The sequence below is a fragment of the Ranitomeya imitator genome, chromosome 2 (assembly GCF_032444005.1).
Source record: "Ranitomeya imitator isolate aRanImi1 chromosome 2, aRanImi1.pri, whole genome shotgun sequence".
NCBI classification, from domain to species: domain Eukaryota; kingdom Metazoa; phylum Chordata; class Amphibia; order Anura; family Dendrobatidae; genus Ranitomeya; species Ranitomeya imitator.
In genome coordinates this window covers 296,859,643-296,872,942 of record NC_091283.1, presented here as the reverse complement: position 1 = coordinate 296,872,942, position 13,300 = coordinate 296,859,643, and positions in this window count along the sequence as shown.

The following is a 13,300-nucleotide window of genomic DNA, read 5'->3' as shown; positions in this document are numbered from 1 at the left end:
AAAATGGTGGAGGCTCACAAAGCAGGAAAGGCTGTTAGAAGATAGGCAAAGTTGCCATTTCCTCAGTTCGAAATGTAATTAAGAAATTGCATTTAACAGGAACAATGGAGGTCAAGGTACGGTCTGGAAGACCGAGCAAAATTTCAGTGAGAGCTGTTTGTAGGATTGCTAGAAAAGCAAATCTGCACCTCGCTTGACTGTAAAAGACATCCGTAAAGATTTAGCAGACTCCGATGTTGTGGTACGTTGTTCTACTGTTCAGAGACACCTGCACAAATATAGCCTTCATGGAAGAGTCATCAGAAAAAACCTCTCCTGCATCCTCACCATAAAATTCAGCATCAGAAGTATGCAAAAGAACATCTAAACAAGCCTGATGCATTTTGTATACAAATTATGTTGACCGATAAGGTTAAAATAGAACTATTTGGCCTCAATGATCAAAGGTATGTGTGGAGAAAAAGGGCACAGAATTTCAGGAAAAGAACACTTACCCAACCATGCATGGGGTGGTGTTATGATTAGGTAATTCAGTACCACAATGGACATAGAAGTCAGAGTACATACAGTGACCTGACAATAACCCAAAAACATAGAACGAGCTCTGAGACGTGGGAACTCTGCTGACCGCAATCCCTAATCCTCTCCAACCACACTAGAGGCAGCCGTGGATTGCGCCTAACGCTCCCTATGCAACTCGGCACAGCCTGAGAAACTAGCTAGCCTGAAGATAGAAAATAAGCCTACCTTGCCTCAGAGAAATACCCCAAAGGAAAAGGCAGCCCCCCACATATAATGACTGTGAGTTAAGATGAAAAGACAAACGTAGAGATGAAATAGATTTAGCAAAGTGAGGCCCGACTTTCTGAACAGAGCGAGGATAGGAAAGGTAACTTTGCGGTCAACACAAAACCCTACAAACAACCACGCAAAGGGGGCAAAAAGACCCTCCGTACCAACTAACGGCACGGAGGTACACCCTCTGCGTCCCAGAGCTTCCAGCAAGCAAGAAAAAAAACAAGCAAGCTGGACAGAAAAAACAGAAAACAAAAATAACACAAGTGAAACTTAGCTATGCAGAGCAGCAGGCCACAGGAACGATCCAGGAGGAAGCAAGTCCAATACTAGAACATTGACTGGAGGCCAGGATCAAAGCACCAGGTGGAGTTAAATAGAGCAGCACCTAACGACTTCACCACATCACCTGAGGAAGGAAACTCAGAAGCCGCAGTACCACTCTCCTCCACCAACGGAAGCTCACAGACAGAATCAGCCGAAGTACCACTTGTGACCACAGGAGGGAGCTCTGCCACATAATTCACAACAGTACCCCCCCCCTTGAGGAGGGGTCACCGAACCCTCACCAGAGCCCCCAGGACGACCAGGATGAGCCATATGAAAGGCACGAACAAGATCAGGAGCATGGACATCAGAGGCAAAGACCCAGGAATTATCTTCCTGAGCATAACCCTTCCACTTAACCAGATACTGGAGTTTCCGTCTCGAAACACGAGAATCCAAAATCTTCTCCACAATATACTCCAACTCCCCCTCCACCAAAACCGGGGCAGGAGGATCAACAGATGGAACCATAGGTGCCACGTATCTCCGCAACAATGACCTATGGAATACGTTATGGATGGAAAAAGAATCTGGAAGGGTCAAACGAAAAGACACAGGATTAAGAACCTCAGAAATCCTATATGGACCAATGAAACGAGGCTTAAATTTAGGAGAGGAAACCTTCATAGGAATATGACGAGATGACAACCAAACCAAATCCCCAACACGAAGTCGGGGACCCACACAGCGTCTGCGATTAGCAAAACGTTGAGCCTTCTCCTGGGACAAGGTCAAATTGTCCACTACATGAGTCCAGATCTGCTGCAACCTGTCCACAACAGTATCCACACCAGGACAGTCCGAAGACTCAACCTGCCCTGAAGAGAAACGAGGATGGAACCCAGAGTTGAAGAAAAACGGCGAAACCAAGGTAGCCGAGCTGGCCCGATTATTAAGGGCGAACTCAGCCAAAGGCAAAAAGGACACCCAGTCATCCTGATCAGCAGAAACAAAGCATCTCAGATATGTTTCCAAGGTCTGATTGGTTCGTTCGGTCTGGCCATTAGTCTGAGGATGGAAAGCCGAGGAAAAAGACAAGTCAATGCCCATCCTAGCACAAAAGGCTCGCCAAAACCTCGAAACAAACTGGGAACCTCTGTCAGAAACGATATTCTCCGGAATGCCATGTAAACGAACCACATGCTGGAAGAACAATGGCACCAAATCAGAGGAGGAAGGTAATTTAGACAAGGGTACCAAATGGACCATCTTAGAGAAGCGATAAAAAACCACCCAAATAACTGACATTTTTTGAGAGACGGGAAGATCTAAAATAAAATCCATAGAGATATGTGTCCAAGGCCTCTTCGGGACCGGCAAGGGCAAAAGCAACCCACTGGCACGAGAACAGCAGGGCTTAGCCCGAGCACAAATCCCACAGGACTGCACAAAAGAATGCACATCCCGTGACAGAGATGGCCACCAAAAGGATCTAGCCACTAACTCTCTGGTACCAAAGATTCCAGGATGACCAGCCAACACCGAACAATGAACCTCAGAGATCACTTTATTTGTCCACCTATCCGGGACAAACAGTTTCTCCGCTGGGCAACGGTCAGGTTTATCAGCCTGAAATTTTTGCAGCATCCGCCGCAAATCAGGGGAGATGGCAGACACAATTACTCCCTCTTTGAGAATACCCGCCGGCTCGGATAAACCCGGAGAGTCGGGCACAAAACTCCTAGACAGGGCATCCGCCTTCACATTTTTAGAGCCCGGAAGGTACGAAACCACAAAGTCAAAACGGGAGAAAAACAGCGACCAACGAGCCTGTCTAGGATTCAACCGTTTGGCAGACTCGAGATAAGTCAAGTTCTTATGATCAGTCAAGACTACCACACGATGCTTAGCTCCTTCAAGCCAATGACGCCACTCCTCGAATGCCCACTTCATGGCCAGCAATTCTCGATTGCCAACATCATAATTTCGCTCAGCAGGCGAAAACTTCCTGGAAAAGAAGGCGCATGGTTTCATCACCGAGCAATCAGAACTTCTCTGCGACAAAACAGTCCCTGCTCCAATTTAAGAAGCATCAACCTCGACCTGGAACGGAAGCGAAACATCTGGCTGACACAACACAGGGGCAGAAGAAAAACGACGCTTCAACTCTTGAAAAGCTTCCACAGCAGCAGAAGACCAATTGACCACATCAGCAGCCTTCTTGGTCAAATCGGTCAATGGTTTAGCAATACTAGAAAAATTGCAGATGAAGCGACGATAAAAATTAGCAAAGCCCAGGAACTTTTGCAAACTCTTCAGAGATGTCGGCTGAGTCCAATCATGGATGGCCTGGACCTTAACAGGATCCATCTCGATAGTAGAAGGGGAAAAAATGAACCCCAAAAATGAAACCTTCTGAACACCAAAGAGACACTTTGATCCCTTCACAAACAAAGAATTAGCACGCAGGACCTGGAACACCATTCTGACCTGCTTCACATGAGACTCCCAATCATCCGAGAAGACCAAAATATCATCCAAGTATACAATCAGGAATTTATCCAGGTACTCTCGGAAGATGTCATGCATAAAGGACTGAAACACTGATGGAGCATTGGCAAGTCCGAATGGCATAACTAGGTATTCAAAATGGCCCTCGGGCGTATTAAATGCAGTTTTCCATTCATCGCCTCGCTTAATACGCACAAGATTATACGCACCACAAAGATCTATCTTGGTGAACCAACTAGCCCCCTTAATCAGAGCAAACAAATCAGATAACAGCGGCAAGGGGTACTGAAATTTGACCGTGATCTTATTCAGAAGGCAATAATCTATACAAGGTCTCAGCGAACCATCCTTCTTGGCCACAAAAAAGAACCCCGCTCCCAATGGCGACGATGACAGGCGAATATGCCCCTTCTCCAAGGACTCCTTCACGTAACTCCGCATAGCAGCATGCTCAGGTACAGATAAATTAAACAGTCGACCTTTTGGAAATTTACTACCAGGAATCAAATCGATAGCACAATCACAATCCCTATGCGGAGGTAGGGCATCGGACTTGGGCTCATCAAATACATCCCGGTAATCAGACAAGAACTCTGGGACCTCAGAAGGGGTAGATGATGAAATAGACAGGAATGGGACATCACCATGTACCCCCTGACACGACCACATCATGCAGATTATGCAACACCAGAAAGCGAATATCATCCTGATGTGCAGGAGCCATGCACATGGTCAGCTGGGTCCAGTATTGAGGCTTATTCTTGGCCAAAGGCGTAGCATCAATTCCTCTCAATGGAATAGGACACTGCAAGGGCTCCAAGAAAAACCCACAACGCCTGGCATATTCCAAGTCCATCAAATTCAGAGCAGCGCCTGAATCCACAAATGCCATGACAGAATAAGATGACAAAAAGCAGATCAAAGTAACGGACAAAATAAATTTTGACTGTACTGTACCAATGGTGGCAGACCTAGCGAACCGCTTAGTGCGTTTAGGACAATCAGAGATAGCATGAGTGGAATCACCACAGTAGAAACACAGCCCATTCTGACGTCTGTGTTCTTGCCGTTCAACTCTGGTCAAAGTCCTATCGCACTGCATAGGCTCAGGTTTATGCTCAGATAATACCGCCAAATGGTACACAGATTTACGCTCACGCAAGCGTCGACCGATCTGAATGGCCAAAGACATAGACTCATTCAGACCAGCAGGCATAGGAAATCCCACCATGACATCCTTAAGGGCTTCAGAGAGACCCTTTCTGAAAATAGCTGCGAGCGCACCTTCATTCCATTGAGTGAGCACGGACCACCTTCTAAATTTCTGACAGTGAATCTCAATCTCATCCTGACCCTGACACAGAGCCAGCAAATTTTTCTCTGCCTGATCCACCGAATTAGGTTCATCGTACAGCAATCCGAGCGCCAGGAAAAACGCATCAATATTACTTAATGCAGGATCTCCTGGCGCAAGGGAAAATGCCCAGTCTTGAGGGTCGCCACGTAATAAAGAAATAATAATCCTAACTTGTTGAACTGGGTCACCAGAGGAGCGAGGTTTCAAGGCCAGAAACAGTTTGCAATTATTTTTGAAATTCACAAACTTGGCTCTATCACCATAAAACAAATCAGGAATAGGAATTCTTGGTTCTAACATAGGATTCTGTACCACCAAATCTTGAATCTTTTGTACATTTATAGCGAGATTATCCATTGAAGAGCACAGACCCTGAATATCCATGTCCACACCTGTGTCCGGAACCACCCAAATGTCTAGGGGAAAAAAAAGGCAAAACACAGTGCAAAGAAAAAAAAATGGTCTCAGAACTTCTTTTTTCTCTCTATTGAGAATCATTAGTACTTTGGGCCTCCAGTACTGTTATGATTAGGTAATTCAGTAACACAATGGACATAGAAGTCAGAGTACATACAGTGACCTGACAATAACCCAAAAACATAGAACGAGCTCGGAGACGTGGGAACTCTGCTGACCGCAATCCCTAATCCTCTCCAACCACACTAGAGGCAGCAGTGGATTGCGCCTAACGCTCCCTATGCAACTCGGCACAGCCTGAGAAACTAGCTAGCCTGAAGATAGAAAATAAGCCTACCTTGCCTCAGAGAAATACCCCAAAGGAAAAGGCAGCCCCCCACATATAATGACTGTGAGTTAAGATGAAAAGGCAAACGTAGAGATGAAATAGATTTAGCAAAGTGAGGCCCGACTTTCTGAACAGAGCGAGGATAGGAAAGGTAACTTTGCGGTCAACACAAAACCCTACAAACAACCACACAAAGGGGGCAAAAAGACCCTCCGTACCGACTAATGGCACGGAGGTACACCCTCTGCGTCCCAGAGCTTCCAGCAAGCAAGAAAAAACCAAATAAGCAAGCTGGACAGAAAAAAACAGAAAACAAAAATAACACAAGTGAAACTTAGCTATGCAGAGCAGCAGGCCACAGGAACGATCCAGGAAGAAGCAAGTCCAATACTAGAACATTGACTGGAGGCCAGGATCAAAGCACCAGGTGGAGTTAAATAGAGCAGCACCTAACGACTTCACCACATCACCTGAGGAAGGAAACTCAGAAGCCGTAGTACCACTCTCCTCCACCAACGGAAGCTCACAGACAGAATCAGCCGAAGTACCACTTGTGACCACAGGAGGGAGCTCTGCCACAGAATTCACAACAGGGTGGATCAATCATGCTTTGGGTTGTGTTGCAGCTAATAGCACGAGGAACATTTCCCGAGTAGAGGGAAGAATGGATTCAATGAAATTTCAATAAATTATTGATGCAAGGATAACACCAAATGTAAAAAAGCTAAAGGAGAAAAGAGGATGGCTTCTACAAATAGATAATGATCCTAAACAAACGTCACAATCCACAATAGAAGACCTCAAAAGGCACAAGCTGAAGGTTTTACAATGGCCCTCACAGTCCCCTGATGTGAACATCATTGAAAATCTGTGGCTAGACCTCAAAATATCAGAGGATGCAAGACGACCCAGGGATCTCACAGAACTGGAAAAGTTTTCCAAGGAAGAATGGATGAAAATACCTAACAAAAAAAAAAAGAAAAACTGTTGTCTGGCAACAAAATGCATTTACAACGTGTGATTCTTGCAAAAGGGGGTGGTCCTAGGTACTAACCATTCAGGGTGCCTAAACATTTGCATCAGCACCTTTTTATATATACACTACCGTTCCAAAGTTTAGGGGCACTTAGAAATTTCCTTATTTTTGAAAGAAAAGCACAGTTTTTTTCCAATGAAGCTAACATTATGTCACGCCCTACCGAAGGATCAATCGGGTAGACCCACTGGACCGCAAATACTGCGGTTGCTGATAACAGGAAGGGAGAGCCAGACCAGGGAAGCAGGTAAAAAGCTTTATTGTAAGAAATACAAAATATACTAGGAGAGACACCCCAAAGGAAGGCCACAGGACCAAAACACCAGGGTGCCTCTAAGGAGTCCAAGGCTTGGAGTGACCCCTATACAGGGACTTCCCCTTGACCTCCAAAAGAGGGTCCGATGAGACAGAAACCTGTGTTAAACCGACCTAGGAGGTTGAGAAGAAATGAACGGACAAAAACGGGGAAGAATGTGGAACTTGGAAGCAGGCAGAAGACTGCAGGGAACCGCACTGGATACAGGACTCAGGATGCTGAGAAGACCAGACACGATCCTAGGGAAAAAGGTAAACAGAGTAAGACAGGCAAATTGGACTGGTAAACCTAGCTAGACCAGACCTGGAGCAGAGACTTCAGGATAATAGAAGTTGCCCAGGCGGCGTCCAGGAGTGACTGAGATCCTTATATACCTCCAGCCTCCAGGTGATAGGCCGGGAGGAGGGGCAGTGAGTAGGGAGGGGCTGACCCTTTAAGAAGCCAGAGAGCTCACCTGCCCGCCCCCTATGCACTCCCTAGGAGAGGGAGAGAAAGGAGGAAGTGCAGCAGACATGGGAGCAAGGACCCGGGCAGCATGTCTGCAGGGACGGACCCCGGAGCGCCGGCGGACAACCGGAGCGTGACCCTGCTGGCTAAGGACAGGACCAGAAGAGGTAAGAGCAGGCGGGGAAGAGAAAGAAGGCGCCCCGGACTGCGAGGTGGTGACACATTAAATGATTCAGAAATACACTCTATACATTGTTAATGTGGTAAATGACTATTCTAGCTGCAAACGTCTGGTTTGTAATGGAATATCTTCATAGGTGTATAGAGGCCCATTTACAACAACCATCACTCCAGTGTTCTTATGGTACTTTGTGTTTGCTAACTGTGTAAGAAGGCTAACAGATGGTTAGAATACCCTTGAAAACCCTTGTGCAAATATGTTAGTACAGCTGAAAACAGTTTGGCTGATTAGAGAACCTATAAACCTTACCTTCCTTTGAGCTAGTTCAAAATCTGGAGCATTACATTTGTCGGATCCATTAAACTCTCAAAATGGCCAGAAAAAAAGAACTTTCATGTGAAACTCGACAGTCTATTCTTGTTCTTAGAAATGAAGGCTATTCCATGCGAGAAATTGTCAAGAAACTGAAGATTTCCTACAACGGTGTGTACTACTCCCTTCAGAGGAGAGCACAAACAGGCTCTAACCAGAGTAGAAAGAGAAGTGGGAGGCCGTGCTGCACAACTGAGCAACAAGACAAGTACATTAGAGTTTGTAGTTTGAGAAATTGACGCCTCACAGGTCTTCAACCGGCAGCTTCATTAAATAGTACACGCAAAACGCCAGTGTCAACGTCTACAGCGAAGAGGCAATTCCGGCATGCTGGCCTTCAGGGCAAAGTGACAAAGAAAAAGCCATATCTGAGACTGGCTAATAAAAGAAAAATATTAATATGGGTAAAATAACATAGACATTGGACAGAGGAAGATTGGAAAAAAGTGTTATTGACAGACAAATCCAAGTTTGAGGTGTTTGGATCACACAGAAGAACATTTGTGACACGCAGAATAACTGAAAAGATGCTGGAAGAGTGCCTGACGCCATCTGTCAAGCATGGTGGAGGTAATGTGATGGTCTGGGGTTGCTTTGGTGCTGGTAAAGTGGGAGATTTGTACAAGGTAAAAGGAATTTTGAATAAGGAAGGCTATCACTCCATTTTGCAACGCCATGCCATACCCTGTGGACAGCGCTTGATTGGAGCCAATTTCATCCTATAACAGGACAATGACCCAAAGCACACCTCCAAATTATGCAAGAACTATTTAGGGAAGAAGCAGGCACCTGGTATTCTATCTGTAATTGAGTGGCCAGCGCAGTCACCAGATCTCAACCCCATTGAGCTGTTGTGGGAGCAGCTTGACTAACTTGTGGGAGGGGCTTCTGGAAGCATGGGGTGAAATTTCTCCAAATTACCTCAGCAAATTAACTGCTGGAATGCTAAAGGTCTGCAATGCTGTACATGCTGCAAAGGGAGCATTCTTTGACAAAAGCAAAGTTTGAAAGAGAAAATTATTATTTCAAATAAAAATCTTTATTTTGAACCTTGTCAATGTCTGGACTAGATTTTCAATTCATTTGGCAACTCATTTGATTAATAAAAGTATGAGTTTTCATGGAAATCACAAAATTGTCTGGGTGACCCTAAACTTTGGAACCATAGTGTATATGCTTTGCCTAAAATACAAAAGAAATGTGACATCTGTAACTTTAGGCCTTTTAGAGATAATTTCATCTTCAACTTGCTTAACTGTTCTTAATAACAGCAATTTTGATCAGGAGTGCCCAACTTTTACATGCTACTGTACATCTGCTACATCAGAATTCTCAGCAGATGACCTTGAATCCATTAATTCCCAAATGGATAAACATGTGGATACTTGGGTTAAAAACATTCATCAGACTCAAGCTACTAAATTCACACGAGACCTCAAAGACCTGCAGGCGAATAACGTATAACGGAGAAAACAACAAACACACGAAAATATGAGTTCAGAATCATTATCTTCTGCTACGTCCTAGAACAAAATTCCGGAAACTTCTTTGTAACAATTTTTAAAAGGAATAATTTATTCAGACGTAAATATAAGCGTCAATTCCATAATAGAGGCCATCCGACACCTGACAATAAGCGTAACAAGGTCATTAATTTGAGCACTCAAGTATTATCTGAAGCTGATTATTACATCCTTAAAGGGAACCTGTCACCCCGTTTTTTGAGATTGAGCTATAAATACTGTTAAATAGGGCCTGCGCTGTGTGTTACTATAGTGTATGTAGTGTACCCTGATTCCCCATGTATGCTGAGAAATACATTACCAAAGTCGCCGTTTTCGCCTGTCAATCAGGCTGGTCTGGTCAGGTGGGCGTGTTCACAGCGCTCTTTTCTTCCCCAGCTTTCCGTTGGTGGCGTAGTGGTGTGCGCATGTCCAGAGTTCCGACTTCCCTGCGCCCACGTGAAGACACAGCGCGCGATCTGCGCTGTAATCCCTTGCATCGGTGGGGGCGGCCATCTTCCTGGGGCCGCGCGTGCGCAGATGGAGTGCTCTGCTGCACGGGGCTTCAGGAAAATGGCCGCGGGCAGCCGCGCGTGCGCATTAGAGATCGCGGCGGCCATTTTCCCAAAGCCGAGTTTGCATCTCGGCTTTGGGAAAATGGCCGCCGCGATCTCTAATGCGCACGCGCGGCTGCCCGCGGCCATTTTCCTGAAGCCCCGTGCAGCAGAGCACTCCATCTGCGCACGCGCGGCCCCAGGAAGATGGCCGCCCCCACCGATGCAAGGGATTACAGCGCAGATCGCGCGCTGTGTCTTCACGTGGGCGCAGGGAAGTCGGAACTCTGGACATGCGCACACCACTACGCCACCAACGGAAAGCTGGGGAAGAAAAGAGCGCTGTGAACACGCCCACCTGACCAGACCAGCCTGATTGACAGGCGAAAACGGCGACTTTGGTAATGTATTTCTCAGCATACATGGGGAATCGGGGTACACTACATACACTATAGTAACGCACAGCGCAGGCCCTATTTAACAGTATTTATAGCTCAATCTCAAAAAACGGGGTGACAGGTTCCCTTTAATAAGGGTCTTAATTTTTTTCCTGACATTAAATTTGGTTTATTTACAAGTATCAAAGATCTGCAGCTTTTTGCACGACCTCTGACCTTTAAAAAACATTTCCATGACCAATCCTTACATAAATTGTTTCCAACAGAATCAGAACAGGAAGCTCTAAAAATCTTGGAAGAATTAGCTCATGATCATTAAACAGAGGAAGGAGATAAGATTCCATCTAGCATTGCCCCAAGATCAAAAAACGTCCACCTCCATCTATCTGTCCTAGTGTGGATGTTTTGCTCCCGCCGGCCTCGCCGCATGTGTCTCATACTTACCTCGCTGCGGCGTCCCGGCGCATCCCTGCTCGCTTCCGGTCTTCTGTTCTTCCTGCGTGCTCAGCTCCTGCTCCTCGGGTGCGCGCACGCTCTGGTTTCTACGGCGCACGCGCACACATCTCTCATTGATCCTGGCCGTGCCTTCTGCGTCGCTCTGTGGACTCTGACCCAGAAGGTATGCTTTCGCTCTCCTTATCAGGCCACCTCTTCCTCTCGGCGGTGCCTGATGGTCATTTATGACCAGGATCATGGCCTTTTTAAAAGCCATGGAATCCCGCTGATCGGCGTTACATCCCTCTGATCCTGGGAACACGTCCCAGATGGCAAGTCTCCAGCAAGAGCTCGCCCAGCAACGTGACACCCAGGGACACATTCTTAATTATATTGCTTCGGTGGATAATCGTCTGCTTGCTATGCAGTCGGCCACTTCAGCTCCCGTTCCCGTCCCCGCTCCGCATCCACCACCTCACCTGGCCAAACCTTCACGATATAGTGGAGATCCTAAGTTATGTCGAGGTTTTTTAAATCAGTGCCAACTACACTTTGAGCTATTGCCGCAGCAATACCCCACTGATCGGCCCAAGGTGGCTTTTGTTGTGTCTCACCTGGAAGGGGAGGCTTTGGCCTGGGTGAATCCACTTTGGGAGCGGGACGATCCTCTAGTTTCCCAACTCACCAATTTTTTGGAAACTTTCCGTAAGGTGTTCGATGAACCCGGATGCTTGGCCTCTACTACTACTTTCTGTCGGCTTAACATTGCTTAACAGTGCAGATCCATTCAGTCCCACCATCCAACACAAGAGACGCTCTCACAAATCACTTAACCATCTGCTCACTCTTTCTATCCTCCTCCTAGTCGCAGGTGACATCTCTCCTAACCCTGGCCCACCATGTTATAGCAAGTCAAAAGTCCCAACTGCTACACGCAGAAACCCCTCTAACCATATTAATATTCCCTGCATCTTTCATGGATCAGTAGGATAAATGTAATTAAATTATATATATTACCAAAGTTTTCTATTCGCCACCACAGCACCCACTAGAGAGAGGGGATCCGCCCCTAGGAACAGGAAACCTACAGAGAGATAAAAGGGGCGGCCCCCCCCTCGCTCCTCAGTTGGTTTCCTGTTCCTAGATGGGAACCCACAGAGAAGACTCTATGGAACTAAGAAGAGGAAGGCCTGCCTGGACTGCTGCCTGTACCGACTCTGCTGAGCGACAGGGGCCCCAGAGCGGGTAGACAGGGTTGGGGGAATGATCCTGCGGGCTCCCCCCTCATCTGGTGCGGCTGACATATAGCCTGAAGGTTTCCAATGGTCTCCCTGCTGGGACACCGTTGTGTGAGCGCTGACAGTGCGGCAAGTACCTTATCCGGCCGGACCTGTGGTGCCCTCCTGAATGGAGCTGAGCGGCGACTCCCCGGTCTGGTTTTCCCTCCTGTCCCTCCAAGGTAAGAGGCGACATGGTGGTGGGTGCAGCAGAGATGCGGGTGCATGCGCAGTAGCGTCGGCGTCCCGGAAAGGGCTTGAACTTCTGGGTCGCGGGGGTTGGAGTACCATTTCCGGGGGAACCGCCATATTGGATTCCTATATGCGGTCCCATTACCCTGACGCCGGACTTGTGAGTTAAAAAAAAAAAAAGGGGGGATGTGTACAGGGAGTTGCTAACTAGGACTGGAGGCACTATAAAGTGAAGTTAGTAGTGCAGTCAGTGTGCCATTATGTCGTCCCAAGAGGAGGTCTGTGTGCACCCTATGGAAGAGCCACTAGTACCTAGTGGTGAAGCCAGAAAAAGAAGTAGTGGACACTCTAAAATAAGTGACTCCACTGACAAATCAGGAAGGAAGTCGTCCCGTTCTACATCCCAAGCTAAGGCAACCCCGCAGCCGGTATAAAATAATACGCTGGGTGAGTGTATATATAGCTTCACTGAAGCTTATATTGATTCCTTTGCTTATATTGTTTCTAGGCAAAGAGGACGGGGAAGAGCAAGCACAAACAATGTGCTATATGTACCGAACCCCTGCCTGACTCCTATCTTAAAAGTCTGTGTCAGGCGTGTATAGATAACACCTTACGGCAGGAGGAATCGGTTAAAATGAATGAGATACGGCTTATAATTCGGGAAGAACTTCAGTCGTTAGGAGGTGGTTCTTCAGTAAATATTGAAAAAAGAAAAAGAAGAGTATCCTCACCTAAAGCTGACACGTCAGCATAGAGTGGGGAGGTCGACTCGGATGTCTCTCAGCTGTCCAATTCTTCAGAGGAAGAAGACTTTGTCTGTTTTCCAACTGAGGGCATAAACAACTTAGTCAAGTCAGTGAGAAACACGATGGAGGTATCTGAGTCAAAAGAACCCCAAACACCTCAGGAAGT